Below are 11,003 nucleotides of genomic sequence, written 5' to 3'. Positions count from 1 at the left end.
CACAACTAACTCATGGTGATATAAATCAGGAAAGAGGACAAGATTGACTGGGAAGGGACATGAGACATTTTTCCCAGGTGGTGGGAATGTTTTATGTCTTGATTGGGGTGTTAGTTACTTGAGCATACGCATTTGTCAAAACTGAACTGTGCATTTCACTCAAGGTAAATTTTACCTCAGTAGAACAAATTAAAAAAATAAAATCCAAGGACTTCCCTGGTGGCGCAGTGGTTGAGAGTCCGCCTGCCGATGCAGGCGACACGGGTTCGTGTGCCGGTCCGGGAAGATCCCACATGCCACGGAGCGGCTGGGCCCGTGACGCATGGCCGCTGAGCCTGCGCGTCCGGAGCCTGTGCTCCGCAACGGGAGAGGCCACAGCAGTGAGAGGCCTGCGTACCACAAAAAAATAAATAAATAAAAATAAAATAATAAATAAATAAATAAAATAGAATAAAATCCAATATCTTAGAAGGAAAAGACATGGTGAAGTAAGAAGACTTAGCTACCTATTGTGAAATGTATGCCCACAGTAACAGTTAGGTGATATATTGTTATTGTAACAACAGTGACTAGTAGTTTAGTATGTAAATAAAGAGGGATAGAAGGGAAAATGGTTAGAGTAACATTCCTCTAAAAAAATAAACATACACTTACTTTAATTAGCCTGGCCATAATGGTTACGGACTCCTGACTTTGATTTTTATGTAAGCCGAAGCATTGGTGGAATCCATGTTCCTTTCTTCTCCCTTATTTACTTCCATTTATTTTGCAGAACTCAGCATGGAAACGAAATGGGAGTCTGCCCAGATCTAACAGGGACAAGTTGTTAACCTTTCCGACTTTTTCTTCATAGTAAAATGAGGGAGCTTAACACAAGGATTCTAAAATACCTCCAGTCCCTAAGATTCACCTTCTTAAGTAGATTGTCAGGACCTTGAACTTGGACCCTCATTAATAACATACTTAAGTCAATACAATCTGAAAAAATAAAGTGCATTTACAAGGTAAAGTATAACCTGTTTGCCTCAGCAAAGCATAGGGTATTTACTTCCTGGTGGCGGTAAGCATGCTTGGCCATTTGCCTAATAATGAAGACTCATTTCCAAGTCTCACAAAGAATCACGTTTTAGGAAAGACTTTGAAAGATGACCTACTCTTTCCTTTAGGAAAGCAAACCAGATATTTGAAAGTTGATTTTTTATTCTGATTCAAAAAATAGCAATACATAGTTTTTGTAGAAAATTTGAAATGCAAGAAACTGTAAAAGAGGAAATAATAATCACCTTTTTGTTTTTTTCCACCCAGAAGTAATTTATAAAATTTCTGTACGTATCCTTCCAGCCGTTTTACACATATATCTATGGTATCTTTAATCTTTATAAATAGTTTAATTTATAACCATGGATATGTATATTATGTATATGTATCGTTAACATTTTCCATGTTTTTCTCCCACAAATCATTTTTAATTACTATATTCTAGCCCAAGGATTCAGCAACTTTTTCCAAAAAGGGCTAAATAGTAAATATTTTAGGTTTGCCAGCAATTTGGTCTCTGTCACAACAGTACAGTTGAGCCATGGGAGCAGGAAAGTAGCCATAGACCATATGTAAATAAATGGTCATGGCCATATTTCAGTAAAACTTTATTTATAAAAAAAAAAAGACAACAGCTGGACTTATTCTGCAGGCCACTATTTGTTGACTTCTGGACTTTTAAAAGTCTAGCTCATTGTTTAGGAATATTTCAAAATTTATCTGACATATCCTATTGTCAACACAGGCTATTTTCAATTTTTTTGCTATTATGAACAATAATGTGATATATACATTTTGGATTATTTCAGTAAGATAAATACCAAGAAACAGAACTGGTACTAAGGCTGTTGCTACATAGAACAAAGTACACACAACACACACACACACACACACACACACACACACACACTCGCATGCATGCACTTTGTCTTTCTACCACCTGGAGATAACCTCTGTTAAAAGTATGATATATCTCCTCTCAGATTTCTTTTATGCTTATATAGATTTCCCCCGCCGCCCCATAAATGGCGTCATACTATGCATTTAGTTCACTAACCTACTCTTCTCATTTAACGCTGATGTTTTAATAGAATCATTTTGGCTGCTCTGTAAAGGGGCAGAGGTGAAAGCAAGACTATTAAGAAATCCATGCAGGCATGTCACAATGTTAGCCCAATCCTCTGTCAACAAATATCTAGGTTATTTCCAATTTCTATTAAAATCATGCTGGAATAAATATGGGGGGGCTTGTTTTTATTTATTGTGATAAAATTTACATAACATAAAATTTACCATTTTAACCATTTTTAGTTTACAATTCGGTGGCACTAAGGACATTCACAATGATGTATAACTACCATCACTATCTATTTCCAGAGCTTTTTCAATCCCAAACAGAAACTCTGTACCCATTAAACAATAACTCCCTATCTCCCCCAACCCCTGGTAACTTCTATTCTACTTTCTGTCTCTCTGAAGTGCCTATTCTAGATACTTCATATAAGTGGATTCATACAATATTTGTTCTGGCTTATTTTGCTTAGCATAATGTTTTAAAGATTCATCCATGTTGTAGCACATCTCAGAATTACATTCCTTTTTATGGCTGAATAATATTCCATTGTATAGATCTTCCTCTCCTTATGATGGGGTTACATCTTGATAAACCATAAACCCATCCTAAGTTGAAAACACTGTTAAGTCAAAAGTGTATTTAATATACTTAACCTACCAAACATCATAGCTCAGCCTAACCTACATTGAACATGCTCAGAACACTTACATTAGCCTACAGTTGGGCAAAATCATGTAATTTTTTGACTACTGTACTGAAAGTGAAAAGCAGAAAGGTTGTCTGATACTGAATGGTTGTACACGTATCAGTTGCTTACTCCTGCGATTGCGTGGCTGCCTGAGAGCTGCAGCTGCTTCCTGCTGCCCAGTGTCTCCAGAGAGTACTGTAACATGTCGCTAGCCCAGGAAAAGATCAAAATTCAAAATTCAGTGTATGGTTTCTGCTGAAGGCATATCACTTTTGCACCATTGTAAAGTCAAAAAATCTTAAATTGAACCATCATAAGTTAGGGGTCATCTGTATGATTTTGTTTATCCATTCATCCGTCGATGGACATTTGGGTTGTTTCCACGTTTGGCTCTTGTGAATAATGCTGTGATGAACATTGGTATATGAATATCTGATTGAGCCCCTGCTTTCAGTTCTTTCAGGTATCTATCTAGGGATGGAATGCTGAATCATATAGTAACCCCATGTTCAACTTTTTGAGGAATCACCAAACTTTTTCTACAGTAGCTGTACCAGTTTTAACTTTCCTACCAGCAATGATGAGGGCTCCAATTTCCTATATCCTTACCAACACTTGTTATTTTGTTGTTCTTTTTATTTTTTCATAGTAGCCATCCTAATGAGTATGAAGTGGTATCCCATTGTGGCTTTGATTTACATTTTTCTAATGACTAATGATGCTGAGATTCCTTTCATGTGCTTTCATTGTGTATATTTATGTGCCGTTTGTATATATTCTTTAAAGAAATGTCTATTCAAGTCCTTTGCCTATTTTTGAATTGGGGTGTTTTGTTGTTTTTGAGTTGTAGGAGTTCTTTATACATTCTGAATGCTTACCCCTTATCAGATATATTATGATTTGCAAATACTTTCTCCCATTTTGTGATTGTCTTTTCACTCTCTTGACATTGTTCTTTGATGCACAAAGGTTTTTAATTTTGATTAAGTCCAATTTATGTAATTTTTTTTCTTTTATTGCCTGTGCTTTTGGTGTCAAAACACAGTCTAATCCAAGGTCCTGAAGATTTTCACTTAGAACTGTTTTGTTCTAAGAGTTTTATAGTTTTAGCTCTTAAATTTAGGTCTTGATTCACTTTTCAAGTTAATTTTTGTGTGTGGTATATGCTAAAGGTCCAGCTCCATTCTTCTGCATGTGGATATCCAGTTTTTCTAGGACTATTAACACTTGTCTTCTCCCCCAATGAATGCTCTTGGAACCTCTGCCAAAAATTGACCAGAAATGCAAGGGTTTATTGTTGGGCTCTCCATTCTGTTCCATTGGTCTGTATGTTCATCCTTTTGCCAGCACCAGTGTTTTGACTATTGTACTTTATAGTAAGTTTTAAAATCAGAAAGTTTGAGGTTTCCAACTATTTCTCCTTTCAAGATTGTTTTGGCTATTCTGGCAAATTTGGCTATATGGACAATTTGGCTACAGTTTTGCTATTGTTTTGGTCCCTCGGGACTTCATATGAACCTATGGATGGGCTCTTCTTTTTCTGCAAAAAACACCATTGAAATTTTAATATAGATTGCATTGAATCTGTAGACTGCTCTGTGTAGTATTATCATCTTAATATTAAGTCTTCCGATCCATGAGCATGGAATGTCTTCCCATTTATTTAGGTCTTCTTTAATTTCTTTCAGTAATGTTTTATACTTTTTAGTATACAAATCTTTCACCTCCTTAGATAAATTTACTCCTATTTTTTTCTTTTTGATGCTATTGTAAATCAAATTGTTTTCTAAATTTCCTTTTTAGATTGTTCATTGTTAGTATATAGAAGTGTGACTGATTTTTGTCTTTTGACTTTATATCCTGCAACTTTGCTGAAGTCGTTTATTTGAGCTAAATATAGTTTGTGTGTGGAATCTTTGGGGTTTTCTACATATAAGATCGTATCATCTTTGAACAGAGTTAACTTTACTTCTTCCTTTTCAATTTGGATGCTCTTTTTCTTGTCTTATTATTCTGGCTAGAACTTCCAATACTATGCTGAAGTGATGAAAGCAGGCATCCTTGTCTTTTACTTGATCTTAGAGGAAAAGCATTGTGTGATGTTAGCAGTGGGTTTTTCATATATACCATTTATTATGTTGAAGTAGTTTCCTTTTATTCCTAGTTTATTGAGGTTTTCTTTTTTTTTTATCATGAAAGGGTGTTAAATTTTGTCAAATGCTTTTTCTGTATCAATTGAAATGATCATGTTATTTTTCCCCTTCATTCTGTTAAAGTAGTGTATTATATTGATTGATTTTCGTGTATTGAATCATCCTTGCATTCTAGGAATTAATCCCACTTGGTCATGGTGTATAATCCTTCTAATATGCTGCTGAATTTGGTTTTGCTAATATTTTGTTTCTTTTTGTGTCAATATTCATAAGGGATATTGGTGTGAAGTTTTCTTTTCTCATAGTGCCTTTGTTTGGCTTTGGTGTCAGGGTAATTCTGGCCTCACAGAATGAGTTAGGAAGTATTCTCTTCAATTTTCTGGAAGAGACTGAGAAAGACTGGTGTTGATTCTTTAAATATTTGGTAGAATTCACCAGTGTAGCCATCTGGTCCAGGGTTATTCTTTGTTGGGAGATTTTTGATTGCTAATTCAATTCTCATTATTAAAGGTTTATTTAGATTTTCTGTTTCTTCAAGATTCAGTACTGGCTGGCTTTGTGCTTCTAGAAATTTGTCCATTTCATCTAAGTTATCCAATCTGTCTGCTTACAATTATTCATAGTCTTTTATAAATGCTTTATTTCTATAAAATCAAGTAGTAATGTCCCCACTTCCATTCTGACTTTAGTAATTTGAGCCTTCTTTCTCTTCTTCCTTAGTCAATCTAGCTAAATGTTTGTCAATTCTGTTGGTCTTTTCAAAGAAGCAACTTTTGGCTTCATTGATTTCTCTGTTGTTTTTCTATTCTCTATATCTACTTTAACTTTTATTTTTTTCCATCTGCTAACTTTGGGTGTAGTTTGCTTCTCTTTCTCCAGTTCCTTAAGAACTACAGATAGGTTATTGATTTGAAATCTTTCTTTGTAATGTATGTATTTATAATTATAAATTTCCCTCTCAGCACCACTGTATCCCATACATTTTGGTGTTTTTTTTTTTCATTGTCATTTGTCTCAAAGTATTTTCAAATCTCCCTTGTGACTTCTTCCTTGATCCGTTAGTTAAGAGTGTATTGGCTGGGCTTCCCTGGGGGTGCAGTGGTTAAGAATCCGCCTGCCAATGCAGGGGACACGGGTTTGAGCCCTGGTCTGGGAAGATCCCACTTGCCGCGGAGCAACTAAGCCTGTGCACCACAACTACTGAGCCTGCCCTCTGGAGCCCGTGAACCACAACTACTGAGCCTCCGCTCTAGAGCCTGCATGCCACAGCTACTGAAGCCCAAGCGACTAGAGGCCATGCTCCACAACAAGAGAAGCCACCGTGATGAGAAGCCCGCGTACCGCAACAAAGAGTAGCCCCCGTTCGCCACAACTAGAGAAAGCCTGCGCGCAGCAACAAAGACCCAATGCAGCCAAAAATAAATTAAATAAAATTTTTAAAAAAGAGTATATTGGCTAATTCTCATATTTTTGTGAATTTTTCTGTTTGGACAATTCATTTTAAATAGCTCCAGAAGCAGATTTCTCAACACTTCTCTTGGAAAGGCTGTCGTATACCGAAACAGTCTTTAACAACTTTTTCTGCTTTTGAGCTTAACTCTCTTTAATCTTAAGACCTTTTGGCACTTGCCCAAACTCTGGTGTTCCCCCAATATATAGGCAGGTCATTCAAAAGTCAGCTCGCTAGATTAGTTTCTGGTGAAATCTAGTAACTTTGTTGGTAGTTCAACATTGCACCAAACAGATAACCCCACTGTGATGGACCAGCTCTAGCTATTTATGACTGGGATAATCACCCTTAACTCAATGGTCAAGGGCAAGCCGCAGTTTACCTCTTTGAATGAATTGTCCTTCTGCATTAGAAAAAACTGTTTCCACACTAGCAATTCATCACTCATTTTTCTGGATGTTTCTGGAGAGATACAGCAAAACAATTCATGCATCTGATTAGTGTACAAAATGTGGGGAAGAGGCAGAGTGGAGGCTTTGGAAACATAAGCTTAAACACCTGACATTGTTCTCAACTGAAATCCAAAAGCTTGTACAGTGTGACAAACATATGTATCTTGTATTAAGTAGAAAATTCTAAATCCTTGCAATTTAAAAATTCTAAAATTCCTTCCAATAAAATTTAAAAGTTTTAAAATCCCATGAATTTATTTTCTGATTAGATTGAATATATATTAATGAGTCAGGTAGTATCAAGTGCTTTACTAAACATTATCTCCAATCCTCACCATGACATTGGGAGGTAGGTTTCTTCACTCTCATTTTACAGAAGGGACGGACATGATGATTCAGAAAGGTAAAGTAACTTGCTTAGGAATTAAACCTAGGGGCTGAGTCCAAAGTCTTTGGATTTTCCACTTCAGCCTTTATTTTTCTACCCATATTTTTGGCTAAAATCTCATAAAATACATATAATATGATGGCTAATGAAACATTTAAATTATAAACATCTGATGATTTGATAAGTGCTTCAATTATTTTAAAGCAAATTATTTAGAGGCATGACGGGCAATTTCCTTTTCATCGAAGCCTCATAAATTCTGTTAATATTCCAAACACAAAAGATGATATTTAAAAAAACTCATTCAACAAATATTTGCTATATGTGATAAGAACTTTATTAGACACTGGAATGAATACTAAGACAATTCCTTCTCTTAAGGAAATTTGGTATGTTAACAGGACATATTTTTTAAAATCTTACATCAGTGAGTGTATCTCACATTTTGACAATTAGTTTGTATGTATCTTTTAGGGAGGAACTCAGATTCAGAGAAGTGAGGTAAAGTTTTCAGGAGATGAGACTTCAGCTGAACTATCAGGACAAGCAAGATCTGGATATATTGATATGTAAATAATCTCAGAGCTAGAACTATGGTACCTAAAATATTTAACTGAATTTGGCTAACACTTAACCGAATGTGTATCTTATAACATCTTTAGTCTTCCCAACAATTCTGTGAGACATGGACTATGATTATTTCCATCCCACTGATAAAGAAACTGAGGCACAGAGGTTAGGCAACTTGTTTGACGTCTTCCACATCCAGCCAGCACTGGAAGAACCGAGATTCAGACCCAGAGAGCACAGGGCCACCATGTCACACTGCCTTCCTGGGTACACAGTGACAGTCTGGTTGGGGAAAGCACCTCACGTGGTTGGACTGGGTGCTGCAGCACAGAGGACCGGGATGAGAGCAGCCTGACTGGGACAGAGGGCACCGTTTACCGAAGCAGTGGGAAAGTGCCTTGCAGAGACAGGCTCACAGATTCCCAAAAGCCACGGGACCCAAAGAGCTTAAGATCTTGCACAAAAAAGTGCACTTTGCTTTTAAAAGATGTATTTGTATAAAATCAAAAAACCCAGGTGTTGCGGACTACATGATGTTTGTGTACCGGTGAAAATCCATTAGTTGAAACCCTAACCCCCAGGGGATTGTACGGGAGGTTGTCTTTGGGAGGTAATTGGGTTTAGAGGAGGTCAGGAGGGTGATGAGATTAGTGTCCTTAGAAGAAGAGAAAGACACTAGAGCTCTCACTCCTCCACCGGTCCCACAGGGGAGGAAACCAGGAAGAGGGCCCTCACCAGAACCCGACCAGGCTGGCACCCTGGCCTCGGACTTCCCGACCTCCAGAACTGTGAGAAATTAAACGTTTTCGTTTAAGCCACCCAGTTTATGGTATTTTGTTTAAACGGCTTAAACCCACGCAGACATCAGGGAAATGTCTTTCCCCTGGTGTCAAATATAAACATTCCCTGCAACCCATGGACTGGGAAACTGACCAGATGTAATGCAAAATATGTTCAAAAGTATCACTTCCTCCCTGCAAAACCCTGTGTGCTTGGGGACCTGGGGTGTGTGCTCTGGGGGCTCAGTCTCCTCGCAGATGCAGAGCCCCTGCCATCTGCCAGAGGCAGGTGTGTGATGACAGGAGAGGAATGACAGGGCACCTGGGTTTTGCCCCCTTCATCACATGTCAGTAATAGGGCATGAGGATATAAAGAGGAAAGAGCATATTTATAGATGAGAGGACTAGAGTTAAGGTGGAGACAGGAAATCTGCTGAATGTGGGTCAAAGAATCTTACAGGCTCAAGCTCAAGCCCTCCATAACTTTGCTCTCAACAGCACAAAACTTGGTTGTCCAAAGATTTCTGGAAGAGGCAATTCTTCCTCTCCTGCATTCCTCCCACGGCAGGTGATTCTTCCATCCCATTAATATGGTGGGAAAACTATGGGCTTTGGGCAATTGTGTGCCAATCAGCCAGCGGGGCTCCCTGTACTATATTTAGCTATCTGAGTCTGGAGTTCCCTCAAGTGTAAAAAAGAGCATAATGAGATTCACCTGCCTTTAAACAAGAGGAAACCAAGGAGCAGTGCCTGATCCATGGTAGCTTCTCAAGAGTAGTGGCTTCTTTTTTCTTTACCCAAATAAACACATAATTTAAGGAACTTAGGAAGAAAAAGAGATAACTTCTTGGATATAAGAACTGAAGTAAAGCGTGCCCAGAAACTTGATCAGAAGCAAGGGCACAGGTTGGACAGATTTTTAGCACAGAGAACTCACCAGTTCACACCAGGACCAAAGAATCCTATAGCTTCACTTTGGTCCCTTGGGGAGCCCAGAATCAATCCAGACTACAGTGTGTCCCAAGACTCCATTCCATTTCCTCAGAGCTTTGCTATCCTTTGAAAACGGGTCATTGTATCTCTCCCTTGTATCTCTCCCGCCTTTTGACATTCCCTTGGGAATAATCCCTGAGAGAGTCACATTTAGAGATAAAACCTTAAGCACCTTGGTCTGTCCCCCCACCCCCACCCCGCCAACTTGTGTAAGGCTTAGGTACATGATTACCTACTATCCTATAAGTGATACTTGCAACGAGTTAGCTTTATTCTAACACAGTTGAAAGCTCAAACACTTGGGGATTCTTTTGCTTTCAAGGCCATTTTGCACTAGAAGAATTGACTTTTCTCCCCTCTGAAATGTAGTAAATTCCAATTACAGGAAAAATCGGTAGCATTTGACAAAGAACCTGTTCCAACGACCAGCTGCCCTCTCAACAAACTAACTGGCTGATAAGGGAATAAACTCCCCTAAAAAACAAGCAACAACAGTGACAACAGCAAAACCTCTGAACAGTGATGGTGACCACAGTAATTATCACAGGAAGGTAGCAAAACAGAGAAAACAAAATTCAGGTTCCAGCCCTAATACTTCCGAGTTCTTTCATCTCACAAAATGGGGTCACCAACTCTTTCCTTGCCTACCTCATGGGGTTTGTGAAGATTCAAGAATGTATGTCAAGCATAAAAACAGTAAAATGAGATGCCTCATTACAACCTGCCACGTATTGTATTGAATACGCATTGTATAGACACACAGTATCCACTATTGTTCTAACATGTCTGTGAGTAATCTAGCTTATGCTTCTGATATTCTTACATATTTTATTAGAAGAAATGAAATGTTATGTGTCAAGGTTTGTATAATGCATTGGAGATAATAAGGGCAGTCTTTGAGGCTCTGGCCAGAAAAATCAGCAAGCCATTGTTTCAAACAGGAGGATGGGACAAGCTTTTCATCCAAGACCTGGGTGGAGGTGGCAGAAAGACTATTGTGATTTATCCTCTATCATTTCCAGATAATCCAAAGAAACTTGGATTATCCAACAACTTGATCTTTGAACCATATTATCTTATCCTTGTCCCCTCATCCCACTGAGTTTCTTTTACTAAATTTGTCTTTGAGGGTCATGCTTTCATTTTTTCTCAGGGGGTCCAAAAACTACTTACAGCGATCTACTGCTGCAATGACTACTAAAGTCTGGTTGAGGACATACCCTGGTGCCCCTTTGTGAAGGAAGAGGATGACATTTCTTTCACAACTGAGTGACAGAGAGAATGCTTTCCTTGAAGAATTAATGATATTTGCTCCTCTGTGAACAATGAGAATGAGAATCATGGAACTCGTAACTGACTTTAACCTTCTCCACGAGTGACCTTATATTGTTGTGAATTATTTCTCACCTTAAATCCA

At 38.0% G+C, this 11,003-nt stretch overlaps 1 protein-coding gene across 2 annotated transcripts in view; it reads right to left on the bottom strand.

Moving 5' to 3' along the window:
• The window catches only part of SGMS2 (sphingomyelin synthase 2), a 114,916-nt gene that overhangs the window by 16,408 nt on the left and 87,505 nt on the right, over positions 1–11,003 (bottom strand). Inside the window, exon 8 of one of the 2 annotated variants that reach the window (XR_003432237.1) lies at positions 6,613–6,866. The exons of the other annotated variant lie outside the window; for it this stretch is intronic. The gene's annotated coding sequence lies outside the window, so the exon portion shown is untranslated. Of the gene's footprint in view, positions 1–6,612; positions 6,867–11,003 lie in introns of those variants that run through there. 2 annotated transcript variants of the gene reach the window in all.

Source organism: Aethalodelphis obliquidens, unplaced genomic scaffold (assembly GCF_003676395.1).
Source record: "Aethalodelphis obliquidens isolate GAN/ISIS:26980383/991018 unplaced genomic scaffold, ASM367639v1 scaffold6, whole genome shotgun sequence".
NCBI lineage: Eukaryota > Metazoa > Chordata > Mammalia > Artiodactyla > Delphinidae > Aethalodelphis > Aethalodelphis obliquidens.
This window is presented reverse-complemented; position numbering and strand designations above follow the sequence as displayed.